Source organism: Dreissena polymorpha, chromosome 2 (assembly GCF_020536995.1).
Source record: "Dreissena polymorpha isolate Duluth1 chromosome 2, UMN_Dpol_1.0, whole genome shotgun sequence".
NCBI classification, from domain to species: Eukaryota; Metazoa; Mollusca; class Bivalvia; order Myida; family Dreissenidae; genus Dreissena; species Dreissena polymorpha.
Window position 1 is genome coordinate 31,313,267 of NC_068356.1, and position 16,108 is coordinate 31,329,374.

The 16,108-nt window shown below is 35.6% G+C and overlaps 1 protein-coding gene across 3 annotated transcripts in view; it reads left to right on the top strand.

The window, feature by feature from the left end:
* The first annotated feature begins 6,953 nt into the window (after nt 1-6,953).
* Nucleotides 6,954-16,108, top strand: part of LOC127866477 (vitamin K-dependent gamma-carboxylase-like) — a 52,929-nt gene continuing 43,774 nt past the window's right edge. For 2 of the 3 annotated variants that reach the window (XM_052407012.1, XM_052407011.1), the window contains exon 1: nt 6,954-7,050. The gene's annotated coding sequence lies outside the window, so the exon portion shown is untranslated. The remainder of the gene's footprint in view (nt 7,051-16,108) is intronic. The other variant, XM_052407013.1, reaches the window with a different exon arrangement.

Genomic DNA, 16,108 nt, shown 5'->3' on the forward strand with positions numbered 1-16,108 from the left:
ATAAATACAGGTCACTAGGTCAAAGGTCAAGGTCACAGTGACTCGAAATAGTAAAATGGTTTCCGGATGATAACTCAAGAATGTTTAGGCCTAGGATCATGAAACTTCATAGGTACATTGATCATGACTGGCAGATGACCCCTATTGATTTTGAGGTCACTAGGTCAAAGGTCAAGGTCACAGTGACTCGTTCTTGGATGCTGTTAAGGACCACATTGCAGATTATATTATGTACTGGTGTCGTGGGGTCTATCTACCAGGGCTAGCGCTGTCCCAAAAAAAAAATTGAGCCAACAATTTTTTGGTTTTTCTGTGCGCGAAAACTGGTTTTGAAATAATTATATATACATGCACTAAGGTCACAGTGACAAAAAACGTATTCACACAATGGCTGCCGCTACAACTGAAAGCCCATATGGGGGGCATGCATATTTTACAAACAGCCCTTGTTCCTCTTAGCTCTTTTTCTTTCAAATTATTTACTGCACTGATTCCTTGGCGCCTGTTTATTGACCACCACTGAAATGAGGGTTTCTGTGACAGCAGCTTAGTGCCAGTAGTTCTTATTTAAAAATTTTCTCATATCTCATGAGAGTCAGAGATATGAGAGTCACAAAATGTTTTGCATTCTCATTGAAAATCTACCGAAAGCAATACAAATTTTAAGTTTGATTTTATTAAGAAGACTTAAAAAAAAAAATAATAAAGTATCAAAAAGTATCTGATGTCATTTTTAAACTGTGGGTTACATTTTAGTTTTGTGCTGGGAAAGACGGGCTTAATGCATGCATGCAAAGTGTTGTTCAAGATTAGCCTACGCAGTCTGTATAAGCTTATAAGGGACAACACTTCCCCTTTTGTGGAATTCTTGTTCATAGGAAGTCTCTTTGTAAGGAATATCCAGTCTGGATGGAAAGTGTTGTCCCTAATTAGGCGTGTGGACTGAACAGGCTTATCTGGGACGACACTTTACATACATGCATTAAGCCCAGTTTTCCCAGAACGAGGCCCACTGTTTTCAGGTATGACCACTATGCAATTCTCTGTGAGCTGCTACCTCAGGCCATTCCGTCCCTTGCTATATGCTTAGCAGTGTTAGAAAGAGGTATGTATGGTGATTTTAGTATTTATTTGATGAAGTTTAAATTTCATGACTAATGTTTAATAATCATTCTTATTATTAAAACTTTTCAGGAACTACTTTTGGATAATAATAAAAATGAATATCAATGTTTGCTTGGTTAATTATTATTATTTATTATTATTATTATCATTTTGTATTCATAAGATATGACCCGCTTCATGCAAAAATGGATCTTATGCAATATGTGGCCAGCATAGCTACGGACAAGATAATGTTTCACGCATTCTTGTCAGGAACTATGCTCTCAGTTGATAAGGCTTCGATACCTTTCATTACTTTATATTTCATATTTCAACAAAATAAATAAATAATCCCTAAATGCAATTATTTCTTCTTTAATGCTTTGAGCTTTTTTGTACAGCTCAAAGTTCTTCCACTTAATAGCCAAAACCTTTTTTTAAGTCTCAAATATGTCTATAAAATGGAGTTCTATCAAGCTCATACATCGTAACAAACACAATATCTGTTACCATCTTCATAAATGTGTGTGTATTTTGGGGAGAAATGCTCATAACAAAACTGCTATCAAACCGAATGTTTTTTAATGAAGATCCTCAAGAGATAGTCGATGTTTCACATTGATTAGACACGAGAACTATCTTGAGGAGAATGCTTGAGATAGTTGTTGTACATGTATCATGATTTATTTTCACATTCAAAATACTGACGTCAATTGCAAAAACTTACATATTTTCATAAACCGTTGACGTGTTTGAAACTGGGGTTAATATAACTGTTCTGCAAGCACACCATCTCATGTGAGGTGTTTTGAATTGTGCAAACAGTGATATATTTATGATATTTTTGTGTTTATTTATATGCAAAAAAACATTTTATGTGGCGCATATTACTGCTTTAAGTGCCGCCTCGATTCCAGCAGCAGCAAGTTTACATAAAAAAGCTTTAGGAGTTGCAACTCCCAGAAACTGGATGTCCAGAAAGTGCAAGCTTGATTATTACAACTAAAAATGCAATAGACTTTATACATATTGTTGACCTTATTAAAATGCCTATCCCCAAGGCCAAAGGTAAACATAGCATCTCCCACTGAGGGAGTGTGAGACCATAGATGGCACTATCCGGATTCCTTAGAATAAGATAAGCATGATTGTCGTCAAAGGTGAGGAGTTTTAAAAATGGTCATGGGCTAGTCCACTCCCCTGTGGAAAACTTGTTTGATATGATGCATTTGTGACATGTGAGAAACACCAGACGTAAGAAAGTATTCCAGAGTGAGAAATCTAGAATCATTCTGTTGGATGTCCAAGCATTCGCAGTAAATCAATTGAATTATGCAATATTTGTGTGTGATTGGTAACCTTAGTCCTTGATTTACAGGTATGTACTAATCATTTAAGCCTCATTCTGGTAAAACTGGGTTTGTGCATGTCCCTCAAAAGTCTTCCCAGATTAACCAGTGTAGTCCAAACAGGCTAATCAAGGACGACACTTTCTGCCTTAACTGGATTTTTCGCGAAGAAGAGACTTCCTTTAAATTTAAATGAAAAATTTAAAGTAGAAAAGTTTCGTCCCTGTGCAGTACGTATTGGCTGTTCTGGGGGACATTTTACGCACATGCATTAAGCCCAGTTTTGTTAGAACAAGGCAACATTTTGTCTACTAAATTACAGGAACGTTCACTGCAGATACTCATGAACTCATCTCACAAGAACTGAAGTTTCAGAGTTTACTGCCTCTTAATCCATTTGAAGGGTAAGTATTTACTGCATTCTTACCCATTTAAATGGTTGATCTACGCATTTTGTATCTCGATATATCTATTTTACCATACCATATCTAGCGTTAAAATTTTGGCTGTTCCTATAAGGAACACTGATTTTTTATGGGTTTAATTATATTAGGAAATATTTTGCAAATGTTGTTGATGTTGAGCTTTTATTTTACTTTAATGATTTGTGCAAAAGAAAAGAATGGGTACTGATGTTTCCCCTTTCACAGTTGTTGTGATAATGGACTTCAATCAGATATTTTACTAGATATTGTTTGTATTGTTATTGAAAAGCTATTGATTGTAAAATGTGTTAAAATATGCATATATAGCTCGTAAACTCTGAACAGTGTGGAGTTGGATGTTCTCCACCCAGACACACCTACTGACGAGGAATATAAAAATATATTGTACGGAAAAAAAAAGTAGCCTAAATCTAGGGCTTTTGAGTATAATACCTCTGAACTAATGTTTCTCTAGGATCCTCAGGTTCCTTGAGATAATGTATCTCAGAGATATTATGCTCAAAACCCCTGGTTAAAAACAACAGAATAGATTATATTCTCAAAACAGGGCCTGTGCTTCCTTTTTAGGAAGGAAATTGCTTTCTGCAAATATCCGGGTCTGATTATAACATTGAGGTCAGTAGAGATGCTACGCCTGGAGTCGGCCTATGAGGATTTCCTGCACAGTGAAGGGTAAGCCTTGTTTTAGGAAAACTGGGCTTAATGCATGTGTGTAAAGTGTCGTCCCAGATTAGCCTGTGCAGACTCTCAAGGATGTCCCTTTTCCCTTTTATGCATTTTCTTTTATTGGAATTTTCTTCTAATAAAAATCTAATGTAGTAGAATGGAAAGTGTAGTCCCTGATTAGCCTGTGCAGACTGCCATCAAATACGTCTTCATAGTTACTATTTTAAGGTGACTGACAAAACAAGTACATTTTACTATCAAAGCGGAAGGAAAGTCGAGTACTCTCTATTGAGTAGTTCTTTTTGAAATGTTCTTGTCATGCAAAACTTTATTATATATTTATAGCAGGTTGATCATTGTAAATATAGTTGGATATGTTTCATGTGTGTGATTGTTGCAGCATATACATTTTAGTCCATTTAATAAGAGGATGTGTGCATTGTGTTAGCTAGAAATTGTACGAGTTTTAGCAAATTGGTTACCAAAATTATAATTTTCAGTAATATTGTTGCTAAAACAAAATCAAACACAGCAAATTATTCACGGTTTGTAGGAGGCAGTCTTGGATGAACGAGTACCACATGCGTCGTAACTTCACCAACCCCATGCACCTGGAGACCCCTGCTTGGCCAGGCTCTCAAGTACGTCTGCAAGTAACTGAATGAGCCTGCATTGGGAAAACTGGGCTTAATACATGAGCAAAAAGTGTCATCCCCCGATAAGCATGTGCAAATAATCAGGGGCGACCCCTTTCCGCTCTTATTGAATTTTCTCATTTAAGGAGGTCTCTTCATAATGAAAATGCAGTTAGGGCGGAAAGTTTTGTGTCTGATAAGCCTGGATGGACTGCATAGGCAAATCTGGTACGACACGAGTCGTGTTCTGAGAACACTGGGCATAATGCATGTGCATAAAGTGTCATCCCAGATTATTCTGTGAAGTCTGCACTGGCTAATCAGGGATGAGGCTTTCCGCTTTTATGAATTTTTTGTTTAAATGAAGTCTCTTCTTAGCAAAAATCCAATTTAGGCGTAAAGTGTCGTCCCTGATTAGCCTGTGCTGACTGCACAGGCTAATCTGGGATGACACTTTACGCACATGCATTGTGCCTAGTTTTCTCAGAACACGACTCAAATGTATTAAGCTGTGTTTTTTCCAGAGGTTGGCTCTAATGTGTGTTAGAAAATGAACCATGCTAATCATTCACCAGTGTTTAACTTTTTTAACTGCTTGACATCATCCTTTTAGTAAATACAGTGGATCAGTAAAAATATTATCAGAATATGAGATTTTTTGTATATTTTGTATATTCAATATTGTGTTAATGTTAATTCATAAATATCTTAACCCTTTTCAAATCAGAAGCAAAGTGAAAATGGCTTTATGCATCCAATCTAAACCAGAATAGCCTGCAAGTTACTCGAGGGTTTCCCAGGTGTTGTATTGTTTGCTTTTCATCAGCATCTTAGGGTTGGAAAGAAGCCTTAAAAACTTGATTAAACTCTATCAATTTAATTTGATATCTATGGGACAACAAACAGATGAAAATGCATATCTGAGCAGGAAATGGTTAACACTATGGATTGTTCTGAATTGTTCTAGGATACTAGGATTGTTCTGAATGTTCTAGGATACTAGGATTGTTCTAAATGTTCCAGAATACAAGGATTGTTCTGAATGTTCCAGGATATTAGGGCGGCCTGAAGCAGCTGAGAGCCAAGTTTGAGGTCTCCCTGAAGTCCGTGTATTATCAGGATACGGTGGATGAGTGGTGTGGAGTGTACTTGGACCCGAAAATAGAGAAAATGAGCTCCACTGTAGAACTGGCACGCAATCAGGAAAGGAGGGACTCTCAGTGAACAGCCATATGGGATCAATTGAGCCTCGTTCTGGGAAAACAGGGCTTTATGCATGTGGATACAGTTTCATCTTTGATTAGCCTGTACAATCTGCACAGGCTCATCATGGACAACACTTTTTGCCTCAATTGGATTTTTGCTAATTTGGGATTTCCTTTAAATGAAAAATACCATAAATGTGGAAGGTGTTGTGTCTGATTAGCCTGTGCTGACTGTACAGGCTTATCAGGGAGGAAACTTAACACACACACATTAAGCAAAGTTTTGCCAGAACGAGGCTCATTTGATTAGAAGATACTGGAACTTCTAAAGCAAGGATTGTTCATTTGATTAGAGGATTCTGGAACTTCTCAAGCAAGGATTGTTTACTAAGCCTGAGATAACTCTGGTGGTGGTAATGTGTGTTGAGTTGGGCATAGTTGTCTGAGTCTAAGAGGGCAGCTTCTGTACTATTGGAGTAGGGATGTCAAACATGGCACCTCATAGTTCACAGCAAAATGAAACCTCTTTTGGAGACATTGCTGACTGCCAGAACTGAATCTTAGTTTGCTAATTCACTAAATAAATCTCTTTGTTAGGAAAATGTATAACGTTTTAAGATCAATAATGTGCTTCTTTAAAAGCTTTATTAAGTTGAATCTTTGTAAGGAAAATGGTGGGTGTTAATCATAAGATAACTTCTAAAAGAGAAATTGTACATCTGTTGACCTTGACGTATATGCATGAATACATTGTGGTATGTTCCCTATGAATATATTATGATTAGCATTGCAATTGGGTTCGTAAGAAGAGAACAAGTTTTAATGTAGAACATAATTCAACCATGTAACTTATGCATCATGTTAATGTCTGCCAGCTTTGTTATAAGAATTTGAACAGCGGTCTTATTTGGCAAATGTGGATACTTCTTTGTTAAAATTGAGTATTGAATAAATTTCTTATGTGTTATTTGTTATTTTATGTTTTTGAAAACTACAAATAAACCACAAATAAACCACATCATGCAAAAATAGGTCTTATATGCCATAGGCAGCCAGGGTAAAACAGTGAAATGCTGTTGATCTGTTTATAGTCTGATATGGATAACATGATGACATCTTTAGCAGACTTTTAAATTAACCACCTTATCTCTCGGATATTAGTCATCCGTTTACACTGGACTCAAACTGAGTATTTGTCATACCCAGGGTTTATTTAAGTATGCTAAGAGTACCCTATGTACATTTAAGTAGTAACCGAGCTGACAATGACCAATGGAGCCCTAGTGGTAGTGGTAGTCCAACTATTGACCCTCCGGGTCGCTGGGCTGTACATATGTACCCATAAAAGATGAGCATTAAAGAAGAACTAGCCATAGTGGGGGCTTGTTAAACTTCTTTTTTTCTTGACAATATAATTATTTAAGAGAATGTCAAATATGTTTTGTTGGTAAATGCAGATATTAAAAAAAAATCCTATTAAACAATAATGCAGCACTATGAGATAAACGGAAATTTACTTGTTTTTGACCTTTAATCAAACCGGTGTCAAGGTATGATTTCATCTCGACAGTATTATATAATAACAAAGCAATTTTAGTTAGATTTTCTATTACTTTAACAAGTGAGCATAAGGTTTTGATAAAACGTAGGTTTTTTTCCTGTTATATATGTGACAATATATATGCATGAAACATATTTCAAGTTCTTGATTGATCCGCTCTAGATTTCGATGAAAAAATTCTGTTATGTATTTTCCGGACAACTGGAAATTTCGGATGCAATGAATCGCATTCATTCAAAGTATTTTTTTTTAATTATTTTAATGTTGCATGTATTTGCATATTGTGTTTTTTAGTGTGTTTGAAAGTATTTAAATTCGCTTTCAATGTGGCCGCAACGTTTGATGTTTTTTTATGACATGTAAATTAATCTGCAATTGAAATTTTCACAAACACTTCAAGGTCCGATCCAGGACAACGGATAAGATTTCATGTACATTAGTTTTCACTACAAGTTGTGTGTAACAATTAGTTTTTTCCTCAAATTTATTTCTAAATTAGATTTTGACAATTTGATGATAACGTACTGTACATAATTATATTCTCCTTAGTCTTAATAAATATAAGACGCGCAAAGAATTTAGAGATACTTTTTATATGGGCTAAATTCTTTGGAACGTCTTATCAGGAAAAGTCAATTATGTGTTGGACACCTGAAAGTTTAAATTTTCATCAATTTGCGTAAAATTTCAAAATAACATAACCAACTCATAATGTTTTAGTTCAGAAGTCCATTTTTATCTCAAATATCTTCGAATTGACATGACACCGCCTGTCAATGAAATCCTTATCTAAAAATTGATCTACCAATCAGCGATCAATTAATCGGGCGTGCGAGTTAGCAACGAATTGTCAGCCATTTTCCTAGACAAGCTATGTCTAGGTTCACTTTATTTCAACGAGTATCTTTTGTTTTCCTCTTAAAAAAACGTAGATTAAAAATGGTAAAACGGTGTCAATGGGTATTATGTAACTCAGACAATCGATATCCTGACAGATTAGTTGGTGGCATTGAATTTATTTCGTTTCCAAAGCCGAAAAAGAGATCTTGAGGAGTGTTAGAGATGGATAAAGGCATGCGGTTGTACCCACGAACAACTTAACGTCAACACTGACAAATACAATTACAATATCTTTTTATCGATTATGGTAGAAGATTTAAATAGTTCATGTTAATCATCTGATCAATACATAATAGTTTATGTTTTAAAAATAGTTTTATCAGTAACTAGGGGATTAATAGCAGCAATGTTTATCTGCATTTAATACTTTAAAAGAAATATAACCCAGCATGAAGCCTAATTCATGCTGTGTTTTATTATTCTGAGAGTAATGCACTAAAGTGTCATTATACATTTTATTAGAAGGTGACACGTGATATCTTAATAACGGTATCTACACATGTGCAGACATTTGGTGTCACCAATAAACGCTTGTAATCCACACTTTAAGATCGAATGCCTAGTTCTCATTTTTTCAACGAGTTTCGTTTATTTTGTTCGGATAAACAAACGGACATGAAATATGACATAAACTGTGTAAATAGGGTTTATGTAACACTGACATTCGGTATCCAGAAAGATAAGTTATACACGGAGCGTATATTGACTCATCTAGAGTCTGTGAAGTTAGATAAATTAAATTTATACCATTTTCAACGCGGAAATGTGGTCTTGACAAGAGCGAGTGGAAGCTTCAATGTGTAGAATTACCGAGAGCCCCCTTATAGAACATTCATTTATTTAAAAAACTGGAAATGTCATATTAGCAATAACTAAGCATTATTAAGTATGAATTATATCACGTGTGCATGTACAATAATAGAGAATATCGGTACCCACTTTGTGTAACTTAACGAAATCCCCGTTATAAATCGAGTTTTTTGTTTGTCAGAAACAAGTGAAAACCATTTTATTATACTATTATAATAAAAATGTGTTGATAAATGCCATTGTTTAAGAGTTATTATTACTGATATAACCAATAAATGCGGTAACTTGGGGGAACAAGGTACTTGCGCGAGCGTCTCATACGTAGCCTGACCGAATTCCCCTTCATACAACGCTAATTTATATCACACAATGACCAAACTGATTGTGTTGTTTTTGCACTTTGAATTATAGCGATTGATAGCGCGTTAAACTTCACCGAAATCCCAGTTATAAAGCACTATTTCGTGTCGGGGGGGGGGGGGGGGGGTTAATTCACCAAATTGACATCAGTTGTTTCACATTCGCAAATTTTCGTTTTTGTTATGATATGTGTGAGGAAACAGTAATACTGAACATTTAACATGCTTTAAAATAGCCATAATATGCATCTTTTGACGATTTAAAAACCTGAAAATTATAAAGCGTTGCCGCACGAAACGATTGAATAATTTTGAGAGTTCTGTTGTTGTGGTTTAATTTTGTGAAACTACAAAGATTGCTTATGTAAAGTATAAAATACGTCGTTCATACATGCTTGGCAGGATGGCCGAGCGGTCTAATTGGTTTTTACTCCAGGACTCCGGGGGTCACTGGTTCGAGCCCTGATGCAGTCTCCTTTTTAGCTCATCTGTCACGAAGTGACATGGTTAGCTTATGTGACCATGTGATGTCCGGCGTCCGTATGTGCATGCGTGCGTGCGTGTGTGCGTCCGTCAACAATTTGCTTGTGTAGACAGTAGAGGTCACAGTTTTCAATCCAATCTTTATGAAATTTGGTCAGAATGTTTATCTTGATGAAATCTGGATGGGGATTGTATTGGGGTCATCTGGGGTCAAAAACTAGGTCACTAGGTTAAAAACTAGGTCAAATAATACAAAAACCTTGTGTAGACAATAGAGGTCGCAGTTTTCATCCAATCTTTATGAACTTTGGTCAGATTGTTTATCTTGATGAAATCTGGGTTGGGATTGTATCTCAGTCATCTGAGGTCAAAAACTAGGTCACTAGGTCAAATCATAGAAAAAACCATCATTTTGTTTGTGTAGACAGTAGAGGTCACAGTTTTCATCCAATCTTTATGAAATTTGGTCAGAATGTTTATCTTGATTAAAACTGGGTTGGGATTGTATTTGGGTCATCTGGGGTCAAAAACTAGGTCAATAGGTAGAAAACTAGGTCACAAGGTCAAATAATAGAAAAACTTTGTATAGACAATTTAGGTCGCAGTTTTCATCCAATCTTTATAAAATTTGGTCAGAATGTTTATCTTGATGTAATCTGGGTTGGGATTGTATTTGGGTCATCTTGGGTCAAAAACTAGGTCACTAGGTCAAATAATAGAAAAACCTTGTGTAGACAATAGAGGTCACAGTTTTCATCCAATCTTCATAAAATTTGGTCAGAATGTTTGTCTTGAAGAAATCTGGGTTGGGATTGTATTTGGGTCATCTGGGGTCAAAAACTAGGTCACTAGGTCAAATAATAGAAAAACCTTGTGTAGGCAATAGAGGTCACAGTTTTCATCCAATCTTTATAAAATTTGATCAGAATGTTTATCTTGGTGAAATCTGGGTTGGGATTGTATTTGGGTCACCTGGGGTCAAAAACTAGATCAATAGGTCAAATATTAGAAAAACCTTGTGTAGACAATAGAGGTCACAGTTTTCATCCAATCTTTATGAAATTTGGTCAGAATGTTTATCTTGATGAAATCTGGGTTGGGATTGTATTTGTTTAGTCAGGTGAGAGATTCAGGGCCATCATGGCCCTCTTGTTTAATTTTTTAGCTCACCTGATTGCTCAGGTGAGCTTTTGTGACCGGTCTTTGTCCGTCATCCATCCGTTGTCCATCCGTCCACATTTGTTCGTTAACACTCTAGAGGCCACATACATGTAACTGTGTCAAAATGTTTGCCTTGATACATGTATGTTGTTTGAGATCAAAAGTGGTTCTGGTCCGTTGAAAAACATGGCCGCCAGTGGGCGGGGCAGTTTTCCTTTTTTGGCTATAGAGAAACCTTGTAAACACTCTAGAAGTCACAATTTTTGCCCAATCATCATGAAAGTTGGTTAAAACATTGGTTTTACTGATATCTCGGACGACTTCGAAAATGGTCCAGATCAGTGAAAAAACATGGCCGCTAGTGGGCAGGGCATTTTTCTCTATATGTATATAGTGAAAACATGTGAACACTCTAGAAGTCACATTTTTGGCCCAATTTTCATGAAAATTGGTCAAAATGTTTGCCTTTATGATATGTTGGTTGAGTTCAAAAGTGGTTTCAGTCCGTTGAAAAACATGGCCGCCAGTGGGCGGGGGCAGTTTTCCTTATTTGGCTATAGAGAAACCTTGTAAACACTCTGGAAGTCACAATTTTTTGCCCAATCATCATGAAAGTTGGTCAAAACATTGGTTTTTATTAATATCTCGGACGAGTTTGAAAATGGTCCAGATCGGTGAAAAAACATGGCCGCCAGTGGGCGGGGCATTTTTCTCTATATTTATAAAGTGAAAACATGTGAACACTCTAGAAGTGACATTTTTGGCCCAATTTTCATGAAATTTGGTCAGTACATTTGTTTCCTTGATACGAGAGTTGAGTTCGAAAATGGTTCTTGTCAGTTGAATAACATGGCTGCTGGGGGGGGAGGGCAGTTTTCTTATATTTATATAGTAAAAAAAGCTTGTGAACACTCTAGAAGTCACATTATTTGCCCAATCATCATGAAACGTGGTGAAAAGATTGGTTTTATGTATATCTCAGATAAGTTCGCAAATGGTCCAGATCGGTAAAAAAACATGGCCGCCAGGGGGGTGGGGCAGTTTTCTTTATGTGACTAGAGAGAAACCTTGTGATCGAACACTTTAGAAGTCACATTTTTTGCCTAATCATCATGAAACTTAATAAGTCAATACATTGGTTTTATTGATTTCTCGGAACAAGTTGGAAAATAATTTTGGTCATAATATTTATTTTTGTAAGCAAATTTTGATGTTTGGTAAGGGGGGTCAACTCAAAATATAGGTAACCAGGTCAAATCTTACAAAAACACTCCATACGCCAGTGTTTTGGTTCAATAATGATGAAACTTGACCAGGATGTTTGTCTGGACAATATCTAGGTAAAGTTTGACATTTGATAAAGATTAAATAAACTGACTCCTCTCAGGTGAGCGAACTAGGGCCATCTTGGCCCTCTTGTTTAATTTTATTCTTGATTTTTTACTGGAGCTTTTTAGATCCAATGTTTACATTTATCAATATAAAGCATTTAATGACAAACTTCAAAACATGTATTCTGTGAAAAGGCCCCTTTAATTTATTGTTAATACCACCATTACACGTAGTAACAGGTTCGATTTCGGTAAGCGCGCAAGAGTTTGAGAGTGTGTTTTATGTACCAATTAACACGTTAAAAATATCTGACGTTCCCTATAAACGTTTATTTTTGCATTTGCAGAATAACTTAATGACACAAACCCCTTTAACAAGTGTTATATGGTGTGAAAAAGTCCATAAAAATCATCAGGAATATCGCGTAAATCTAGATGCAGTCTATAGGCAAAGAAGCCATTTTGGTGTTAGCTTGTCTAGGTTTGATAACCGCTAAGCCATGTAATTAAGTGGGCAGAGCGATCATTGTCCAGGCGTGATGTCAATTGAAGTTAGAAAGGCATACATTCTTCAGTTAAACTTCTGCTTAAATCGCAAAACAATCACTGACCTGTCACCATGTCATGAAACTGATTTAGATATGAACCAATCAAAAGAAGGCATTACGGTGTAACGTGTACGCGTACTTTTATTTAACATGAGCTTTTAACACCATCTTTACCTAAGTAGATCTAGTATGCTCATCTATGTCGATTTAATAAGCATATGTTCAAAACAGATATGGTGCAGTTTCTATTCACTCTGTGTCAGCAACTTTGTATGCATGTCTTTTTCGCACCTCTGTCTGTGTGGTTTTATGTACTTACATTCTACGTTACATAGGACGGTATACTGTACGGTCTGTATCACTATTATTTATGTACCGTATAAAAATAAAAGATGTTATTTATTTCAGAACTTTTTAATTGGTTTACTATATAACGCTCTGCACCACAACAGACGAACGCAGACTGTATTTTACGCCGTTTATTCTTCCACATGCTTAACATCTAGGCTGTGTTATTGATTAATATCTACACAGCGAGCGAATCGAGAGATATTGAAAATTTGAATAGTGGTTGGATTTAAATTGCTCAGGTGTGCAAAATTCAAAGTGTCATTACATAATTTTTATGGAACATTATCGAGAAATGAAGGTATGTTAATATTATTGCAATCCGTTGATATTAAGTGTCTGATATCGGGGCTTGAATGTTGCGCATAAAATTCTTGCGCAACAATATAGACAAATAAGGAAAACTTTCCACCATTGTTTGAATCATTCCCCAGTTGTACGCTCCAAATATAACCAAAATAAAAAGAATCTTAATATTTGAGAGCGTCAACAAGTTGGACTATATTCTCCTCAGCGTCCTTGTGTTGGGTACAATTATTGTGCTTGACTATCGTGTCTTTTTGAATATTGCATGATCCACCCCTAGCTCATACTGTTTAAACATTATCTTTCATACAAATGTTGCCCTTAAAGCGCATTTTTATACTCTCTTCCTAAATGACAAGCTAGTGGAAATGATTTTTCCACAATATAATTTTTTTATCAGAAACGGAATCGCAGTGTTTTGCGCTATTAAAACTGAGAGTATACTCTTAACAATATCTTTTTCGGACAGTTCAGGCCGCGTAATAAATTGTAAAATATCGGACCCGCATGCCGATAACGAAAGTTTCTTAGCCCGTCCGCGTTGAATAGCCGACATTTCCAGCATTTTTATGACGGAAACAATTTTTTAATAGGCACAAGCCCAAACCTATGTCTATATAAACTTACCACAAATATAACGTCTTCACTAAAGGTCACAATATACTAATTCAAATCAAATGCGATACGGAGAAAAAGGGTACAACTTATACGACTAAGAATCTATTGCAATTTGTTTTCCCATTTTCATAATCGTTTTATGTATGATTAATTTTTTATTTCAATTTGTTTTATGTAAATTACAAATCCTATAAAAGATCCTTATATGTTGTCCTGCTAATGTGCCCCTTGTAATCATTCAGTCAATCAAATCATGAACATGTTCATCAACTGTTTGTGTATATCATATGTGATTGCACAAGAAATCTGTGTGATTCATGGGTTGTTTATTTCTAAATCTAATGGTGGCAGATTTTCATTCATTCCTGTCTTTTACATCCAATTCAGGTTTGTGTGGTGTTACAAACAATAAATGGACTTGCCAAACTTTAAACATAAACAGTTTTAGGTAAATGCACATGCTACATGTATTTATATTGATTACATGCACTTTTTGAATCTCACATGATGTCACCTGTCAGACAAATATTAGTGTATTAATATCAGGCAATAAATAGGAAAAAATGAAATTATAACAATTGAAAATAGTGTTGATTAAAAGCTCTAAAATTGTGTAGAATTTTTATTTAGTACGTGTAGAATTCTTTATAGACACATGCAAGTGGGAGCCCCTTTCTCCACCATCTACATGTAATTCATGCTTAGCCCCTTTGCTTGAAATAAACACCCTGGGGAAAGGCATGCGTTGGCAACATTAATCATTGATCAAGCCATTTTAAAACAACTGTGCACATATCATTATGAGCATCATTTTGTGAAGTAGGGCTCTCTCTGGATAATGTTATTAACTTAGAGGTCAGAGGTTGAATATAGTCATAGTATTCTGTCCCTTGTGCACTCTGTAACTTCCCATACATTGAAGGATTTCAACTTGCCTCGCGTAAATATTCATCTATAGCAAATGCTGTGTCACGCACAACTATTGGCTACCTTTAATGTCAGACTAAGTCAAAATGAGGACTTCTAGCTAATCTGCTTTATAACTTTAACATGATTGTATTGAACTTAAAATAATGCGACATGAACATATATACATGTAGATATCGGGCAATTTGTTGTGTGCAATATCAATATGGCTATCTTTATTGTTAAGGTCAAATTTTGAGGTTAAACATGTAAATACAGCACCTTTATGTCAAAATAAGGCTTGTTGGGACTTAACTTCTCCTTGCACTGAAAGTTTTCAAAAATAATTGACATTAATGCTCACCCATATGGGACAGCGCGTCATACACAAGAACCATGTGGCTACCTTTATTGTTATGGTCATACTGAGAGGTTAAAGGTAAAACATGAGATTTGTTTTAAGTAATAAGCCATAAGACTTGTTAACTTTATTACTTAACTCTTTCAGTGCTGGAACCGAATTTTGAAGGTCTTTGCAAACAGTTTGGATCCAGATGAGACGCCACAGAACGTGTCGTCTCATCAGGATCCAAACTGTTGCTATTTTGATAGTATTCTTTGAAAAAAATGGAAGAAAATGCTAATTTGAGAAATTCAGCAGACGACATTTTAGCAGACAACAAATTTCCCAGCATGCAAAGGGTTAAACGTGTCTCAAAAGAACTTGTCGAGATTTTGGAAAGCTTGATATAGCAATCACAATTTTTATTTTTAAATTTTGTGTGAATACATGTGTCTTAGCTTGTCATGAATGTAAATTTGTCATTCATCATGCAATTTTGGATAATTTACCACAAATGTCAACCATGAGAATATGATGTCCCATGTTACATGTGTCTTGGTAAGTTTAAATCATTCATCATGCAATTTTAAAATAATTTATTCCAAATGTTAATCATGTGGAAACGCTGTGTAATAACTTGGGCAAAGGTTAACATTACACTAAAGGTCAAATATGTGCAAGTGGAACATTGTGAATACTTGATAAGTCACATTTTTAGTTCAATCTTTATGGAACTTTTTAAGATAACAAATGTTCTTATAATATCTTGATTGTGTTTTTAATGGTTCAGGTGCTCTGAAAACATGATTTCCAGGGGCTCACACATTTCCTGTTATGTATCTTATTTTAGTATAAATGTTTGATAAAGTACTTTTATAATTCTGAACTCTGCGCTCTCATAATAGTTAAGTTCCTTTGGGTCTCAGTTGAGCGCTTTAGGGCCCATGGCCCTCTTGTTTCAATTTTTACCCCATATATTTTAATGAACTCCAGCAAAAAAGAGCAACTGTAATTCAACATATTTAGTAC